At 36.1% G+C, this 8,273-nt stretch overlaps 1 protein-coding gene across 1 annotated transcript in view; it reads left to right on the top strand.

The window, feature by feature from the left end:
* Nucleotides 1-1,870: 1,870 nt before the first annotated feature.
* Nucleotides 1,871-8,273, top strand: part of LOC124161153 (RYamide receptor) — a 657,512-nt gene continuing 651,109 nt past the window's right edge. The window contains exon 1 of the mRNA XM_046537388.1: nucleotides 1,871-1,938. The gene's annotated coding sequence lies outside the window, so the exon portion shown is untranslated. The remainder of the gene's footprint in view (nucleotides 1,939-8,273) is intronic.

The following is an 8,273-nucleotide window of genomic DNA, read 5'->3' as shown; positions in this document are numbered from 1 at the left end:
TCAATGTAATAGGCAAGCATTGCACCAAGATTTTTTATGTTAAAAAATAATAAAAATGACACATACATACAATTAAAATTATCTGGTGAATCAGTTAAATTTGGTACTTTTTCAAGAGCCACGCCGCGACCCACTTAAATTCCGCCTGCGACCCGCTAGTGGGTCGCGACCCACTGGTTGGGAAACGTTGCCATAAATGATTGAAAAAGGGTCTGTTATGGTATCTTTCGAAAATATTTGTCGAAAGAACAGTAATATGCTGCCGGTTTTAAAAGTGCTTTCCTGTAAAGGCAATTTGCTATTAATAACCTGTCACCCTTTTTATAAAGTGGCTTGATTACTGATTTTTTTTAGAGCTTCTGGAAAACACCATTTGTAGTACTTAAATTATAAACATTCGCGAGAATAGGCGCTAACTCATCAATGATTAATTTTTAGTTTACTCGTGATTTCATCAAAGCCAAGTGATTTATTGGAGGGAAGAGATTTCACCAACTTAATTATCTAATCTGGAAGACCCGGCTCAAAATACATGGAATTAACGCATGAATATCCACAATATTCCTTTGCTATATTATTTACACCTTCGGAGTAATTATGTTGGTTATTATCCGGTGCACAAATGAAAAAGTCACTAAATAAACGAGCTAACACAATAGGGTCAGTAATAATTCCACCTTGTATTTCAAAAGATGTTGATTGTGAACCTCGTGGTGACTGACCAGTTAGCTCTTTGAATACATTCCACTGAGCTTTGAGGTTACCGGTAACTTCTTGAAATGTATGTAAGTAATAATGCTAGAAGCTGCTCTAAGTTCAATTCTTAATTCATTTCTACATTTAACAAAAATATTGCTTAAACTATCATCCTATGGATGCAGTCTAAGTTTCTTCAACGGATATTTTTTTCTTTCAATTTTTTTCACTAATCTCTTCGTCACCCATGGTTTAAGATTGTTTCTAGAATTATTAATAACGAATGTGGATTTAGAAAGGGATAGTTTGTTTGAAAGTATTTCATGAAAGGTGGAAAATGTCCGCTTCCGCTTCGGATACTTCATTTTTGAAACGATCATAATCAATTTTTAAGGGGATAGGTACTCTTGGATGATCTGAAGTCACCCTTTGATTGCCTACAATATCCTTAATTCAGAGACGGAAAAGTATCATAGAATGATCTGTAATGCCTTCATGCAGAAAATCAACTTGAAGACCATACTTGTAGGAGTTAAATATCCCAGTGAATAAATGGTCTAAACAAGTAGCCGTTTTTGTGGTTGCTATCGTTGGAACATTAACCATGCAAGTTAATCCTAAGGAGCTCGTAGGATGAATGACTGTTGATTACATTGATTATGATCGATAATATTTGTATACATGCAAGTGTATTGCTAGGTAAAAGCTTTGGCCTTGTCTGAAATATTCCATTATATTTGCCGAAACAGGTAAAAGACAGTGCATCACAGGAAATATTTAAGAAAAGTATTGTCATCCACCTACCTTCTGGCTACTCATGACCACTGATCATGTAATTAAATAATCATTTATCTGATCATTGATGTGATTAATACCTAGTGTTGTGTGAGAAGTAGTAATCTAGTTCTTGTTTCATTTGTTAAGCTAAATTCTCTTTTTTAAAGTTGTGTTATTTATTTCTTGGTATGTTAAATGTTCACTTTTTCTGTTAGAAAAAGAAATCATTCTTTTCCATTTTTACTATGTTAATTCCAGCTTACTATGTTAATTGTACTGCTCACCATTTTAACAATTTCTATGTTCCAAAGGAGTTAAAACTCCTAGAGCAATAAATGAGTTTATTATTATTATTATAATTTTTCAGGCATTCTCCAGAGACATCCTACCGGAGTGAATCGTGAACCGTGAATGAGGCCTGAAGTGATTATTCTAAGTTAATGACGTAGTCATTTTGGAGCAAGAGTGAGTATTTCAATCTCTTATTTCTATTTTATTTCAATTTATGAGGTTAAATTCTTATTGCCTATGGCATTGATCCACGAGACATTTTCTTAATCGTGAGATGAGAGGTCATGCATACGATTTACACCGCAAGTACTATTTTTGAGGCACTTGTCCTTAAGGAATTGTCATTGAGGAAGTTGTAGAAACTATGCGCTAAAACAATCTTATGACTCAACTTCCGTCATTCAAATAAATGGATTTATTGCTGTTATTGCTGTGATCACGATCCACGCGGAAAAAGATGTTATATGTAATGCAATAGTGTCTTATGCGTATTTAATTTCAAAAAGACTGAGGTTATATCGCCGTATAAATTGCACATAGTGCTTTATTTCAGTTTAACGTAATTTAATTAATTCAATTTCTTATTTTATTTCCCCACATTTCTCGCTATGCCGTCATTTCTTAGAATTTTGATAGTAAATAAAAATTGACCTCTTCGCATATTTGGCCCTCTATCTTGAAATATAACTTGTTCAACATCCATTGGTATAGATATTTTTTTAGATAACATCTACGATTTAACTAAGGTTTAACTTCAAACTCTCGACTGCGGAACATTTCATCAGAAAGTATTGAACACAACATGGACGAAATTCGCCATTTTTGGCTTAGTTAGGATTCGAACCCGGATTTACCGATTGCCGGTCAGACGACCCAGCCAATGCGTTTTTAAGCCGTCGTCTCAGAGTGAACTTCAGGATATTTTTCTATGAACAAGGTGCGGACGTCACAAGTTAAAACTGTGACAAATGGGACAGGGGGCTTAATAAGCCACTGCCGGAGAGGTAAATAATTGTCTGGTACGCCTGACTGGCCATCGGGATGTCCAGGTTCGAATCCCGGTAAGCCAAATATTTTTTCATGGCGAACTTTATCCTTGATGTGTATAACGTTGCACCCGTGCAAGGGACTACGTAAAAAATAACTTGTTCCGTGCGGAGCTAATGCTAACCTTCCCTAAAACGTAATATTTACCGATGTATTAATATATACGAATTGGTAGGTATATATTTATTTGTACGACTTCATTATGATGCGCTCAAAGCATCGCCCACAGAAATTCGAATACAAAATATGAATGAAGATGATTGAAAATGATACCGATGAAAATATCTAAGGACCATTGGTACCATTTTCTTTCACTTGAAAATTTCCATGGAAATTTATCCGAGTAAACTCCAAAAGTAACTCTAAATGTGCGTTTGCACTAAGTAACATGTTATATAAACAAGTTACATGCAGCATGTATGATCTTAGGTTTTGCCGGCGTATCACGTGCAGAAAAGTTTTCGGGTGTTCACAGGTTGACGTTCTCCATGTCTCCCGGCGTTTCGAGCTGCGACTTACTTTTCATCCTCATGGGATCCTCTTAACTCTATATGTAACTTGTTTATATAACATGTTACTCAATGTAAACGCACTTTGAGACCGCGTCTGCCCTAGGTTAGCACTCGTGAATAGCTTCGCAAATGACGTTTTTCACGTTATATGTCAGCAGAAACTTGGGAGGAAGAAGTTTATGGTTTTCGGGATATCCTAAAATACTCGTACCACCTAGATGGTTTAATTCAATAGAAATAGGTAATTCGTGCGAAAATTTCGCACTTTATTGCTATCAGGGAATAATAATGCCAAGGAAACGGTGTAATTGGCATTATAAATAGAAAACGTATCATAATATAATGTCAGCATAAGTAACATTTCTTAGATTAAGTTATGGATTTCACGGATTTTAAAACCTTTTATTCAAAGTTTAAAATAAAAAAAATTGTGAAGTCGATATCTCTAAAGGGAGTAATAGACATGGAAAAAAATCGAAACTCTTAAGTCAAATTTATGGTTAAGTAGTGAAATTAGAGATTGCATTTTTCGTCAGGTGCCGGTGATTCAACGTTTCAAATGACACCTCATTTATCACTATAAGTGCATAATGAAAGGCGCATAAACGGAATGACAGAAAAAGACCTAGCTGCAATAATATTTATGAATACTTACGATGTGTGTGTAGAAAATAACGAGATTTTAGTTTTTTGAAAAAACAAAATATTTATTTTGTCGTCTATATTAACGTCCTCATTAAAACAGCCCCAATTAGATATTGTACTCTTTTGCCACCTTTTTCCGATCCCCGAAACACTTATCAAACTTTATTTTTGCCTTTAGCACTATCAGCGATATCTTTTAATGTCATACATGCTTGTAAAACAGCGGACCTTTTAGGCTCTTTTCATTTTCGTAAATAGGAAAAAGTTACACGGAGCCATGTCCAGCAATTATGGACATTGGGGCTTCTTTTCAGTTTTGTTTTTGGGCAAATATTTACGAACAAGCGATGAATTGTGAGCTGGAAATCGCCTATCTTATAAAAACCGGTATAACCTTAGCGGCTGCCTCATGTAAAGTAAACGATGTCTACAACTGAAGTTTTTCCCACACTTCAGAGGAATGTGTACCAGAATAGTTAAAAAAAATGACATTCGGACTGTTCAAGCTCTTGAAAAATTTAAGGAAATTCAGTTGTCGTTACTTTCTGAATACTGGAATAGTATGTGAGTGAATTACGCAAAGTTGGTATCCCCGGAACGGTTGGGTACCCGCTCACTCTTACAATACCGAGGAATATTTAACCTGCTTGAAACAATAATATTGTTTTGTTGAGCTTTTGTGGTAAAATTATTCAGCCGTCAGTGTGCATTGATTTACTTGTAAAGTTTGGCCAAAACTTTTGAGTTTTTAAACGCTCGTGTTCCACGTGGTTGGTTCTTCTTTGCTGTGGGCTCTATCACAGTTCCTCGTGGGCGAAGTATAAATAAATTTGAAGTGACTCCCCTCCAAAGGCAGTCGAAGATACGAAAATGCCCTACGAAAATGGGAATACAAAGATTTCAAGAATTTTTGGGACGCCGCGAGGTAATTACACAACTGAGATACTAGGATGCACGTGCATGAACCGCGTCGTCAAGGAGAAAATGTCCCGAGAGATATATTGTCCAGTGACTCTCTAAACGAAGTTAAATATGCCTCTCGTGTATACTTTGTACTCTTTAATATCGTTCTTTCAAAAAATCGGTACTTTTTTATGTCTGCATTATTAATGTTTATCTGGAGTTCAAAAAAGCGTAGCTGAGTAGTTAATTCGAGGAAAATCGCTCCTAATTCTCGCCAAAATTAAATTACCGAATCCTGTTAGTGTTTGCTTTTTCTCCTTCCTATCTCCTTTCTGGAGGACTTGATGAAAGAAAGGAATGTGGTCACTTGATGATGATATGATATGAATGATAAAGATGGGAAATGGAATTTGAGGAATTCAGGCTTCAGGATATGGATCACTCTTATTGGCCCTTAATTGGTCTAAAATTTCCCCTAAATAGTATTCGTATCAAAATAGCTCTATTTTCTTGAAATTGTCTGGGTATATGCAGTACCCCATTTCCAACATAAGAACGCTTCTCAAAGTTGAAGAAAAATAAATATTCGGTATTTCCTCACGTGAATTTCTTTTTAAAATGTGAGACCAAAGTGCCGAAAGGGGTGTATTCCATAATCCTAATCTGAAAATGTCTGGACGATAACGTAAGACATAAACAATTTATTGGACACTGCATACGGAGGATGTTTCTCCATGGGAGCGAGGCTTGGACGTATACCGTAGACAGCAGTGGAGAAGTCAAGAATGGAAGTATTCGAACTGTTGTGTTATTGAGAGTGATGAAGATAAAATGGAGCGGCTGTGTAAATAATATGAAAGTGCTAAGAACATTGGGAGAAATGAGAAGTGTTCTAAAAACCTTGAGAAGAAGACGAGAAAACTTAGTTAGCCATATTATGAGGCATGAAGGCCTACTGAAAACAATCGTAAAAGGACAAGTGAAATGGAAGGACGATAAGGATAGGCCCTAAATGAGTTTTGTAGGACAGGTTATTTATATGATAAAAGAGAAGAAATTGGTCTCTTTGAAAAGGCTAGCGGAAGGGAGAGAGGAATGGAGAGCTGCGTCAAACCAATCTTATGATTGTTGAGTAATGGTGATGATGATGACAATAGCTTAATATTCTAGCAATTGGAAGAATGCGGTATCAGGCTTAAGAGGATACACCACTCTCACTTGATAATATTTCGGGAAAAAAAGGATGAGCAAGACTGATACATATTAAGTAACAGCGAAATACGACCAGTTGAGTGAGGGGAAGAAATTAGTTAAGGTAACACACATAGACGGTAATCATGGGTATTTGGCATCATGACAAATCGGCCTTAATATACAGTGGAAAGGAAACCTGGTGTCCTAAAATTAAACCTTTTCCTATTATATGGTAGCAATGGAGAATGGTAGATGCAGAGAACGCAAGGATGGAGGTATTCGAAATGTTGCGCTACAGATGAATGATGAAGATCAAATTGATCGACCGAGTGAGTGATGAGGAGGTCCTTAGAGAGGAGGAGCCATGTAAAAACTCCAGGAAGTAGACTGAGCAAATTTATCGGTCATATCTTGAGATACGATGGTTTGATGAAAATAACCGTTGAAGAACAGCTGGAAGAAAAATCGGTTGGGATAGGCCTCGGTGAGGTGATAATGTATAGGTACATACATGTCTGGTGAAATACATAAATGCATAATACATATTTGAGATACATAGATAAAAACTTGGTGATAAAGGACGGGAAAATGGAAGACAAGAAATACTATGGTGGGAAAACATTAGGTGAAAGGAGAGGACAACTGAGTCGAACCAATCGTCGGCTTGTTTCCCAGTGATGACGATATCTGCTCGTCAGTTTGCCTGTGGTCACCAAAATTCCATTAATAATTCATTCCCCTCTGCGTTCTACAGGCCAACTGACGAGCAGATATCGTCATCACTGGGAAACAAGCCGACGATTGATTCGACTCAGTTGTACTCTGCTTTCACCTAACGTTTTCCAACCAAAGTACATTGGAGCATCAAGGCCACGCCGAGATCAATTCAGGTTTCTTAAATACAAGACGCTCCGTTAAAATAAGTACAAATAAAATATAATTCTTGTCAGCGCGTCATAATTCACAATTAAACTTATTACACCGATACATAATACATATTGAGTGCATATTATTTTCAAACTACATCTAAAATATTCCCATACAACGTTATTTTCATAAATATAATAGTCATAAATAAAATAGTCAAGAATAAAAGTCATTAGATTCGATCCGGCAATTGTTACTTATAAAAAAATAAAATGTAAAAATCGGCGAGGCTTACGCTACACCACTTTAAATACAATGCAGATATGGGGGATCAAAGGCTGCTAACATAGATTTTTATGATGCAGGCGCTTTCATTTAAAATGATCCTAATCAAGCCAACCGCGATATCTCGGCTAAGAATATGTGGGTAACATCAGAGGTTGGTTTAAATATCTCTTTCAAGAGATCTGGCCCCGAAATGTACAGTACGTAAATTTGATAGGCACCTGAGCATATTGGAGCTTGATTTTACCATTACAGAATTTAGCAAATATCCGAGGAATTCTACGTTATCCGCTATGATTATGTTATGATGTAGGCGCTTTAATTTAAAATGCTTCTGTTCAAACCAACCGTGATATCACAGAAATTAGCTAAGGATAATTGGATAACATCAAAGGTTTGTTTGAATACCTCTTCCAAGAGATCGTGTCCATAAAATGTACATTACGTAAATTTCATAGGCGCCTGAGTATATTGGAGCTTGATATTACCCTTACAGACTTTAGTTGTGATCCGAGGAATCATATATTATTCACATGGGTATGAGGAAAGCCATTAACTAGCTTTTATTCTCGAAAACGCCCACAGAATTAAAGCAGAGTGTACCTAGAGGTATATGCCCTTCACCATAACGGTCGGTAAACCATAACTTTTTTGAAGTAATTTTGATTTTCAGCATCAAATGTCTCGTATATTCTCTTGACTATGGAAATCTAAACTTTTTGCAACAACGCTAAATTCAGTACGGCATTAGCTCTCTTGTCTCATATAAAAGATAATTCATTGCCTTTTGCGTTGCCAGAGAAACTGAATTATTTTATGGAAGTAAATAATAGCGTTGTGTGGGAATATTTTAGATGTAGTTTGAAAATAATATGCACTCAATATGTATTATGTATCGGTGTAATAAGTTTAATTGTGAATTATGACGCGCTGACAAGAATTATATTTTATTTGTACTTATTTTAACGGAGCGTCTTGTATTTAAGAAACCTGAATTGATCTCGGAGTGGTCTTGATGCTCCAGGAGACCCCTCGTTGGAAAATTGATTCACTTAT

The sequence above is a fragment of the Ischnura elegans genome, chromosome 6, assembly GCF_921293095.1.
Source record: "Ischnura elegans chromosome 6, ioIscEleg1.1, whole genome shotgun sequence".
In the NCBI taxonomy this organism is placed as follows: Eukaryota; Metazoa; Arthropoda; class Insecta; order Odonata; family Coenagrionidae; genus Ischnura; species Ischnura elegans.
Note: the sequence above shows the minus strand (reverse complement) of the source record. Positions and strands in the feature narration are given on the sequence as shown.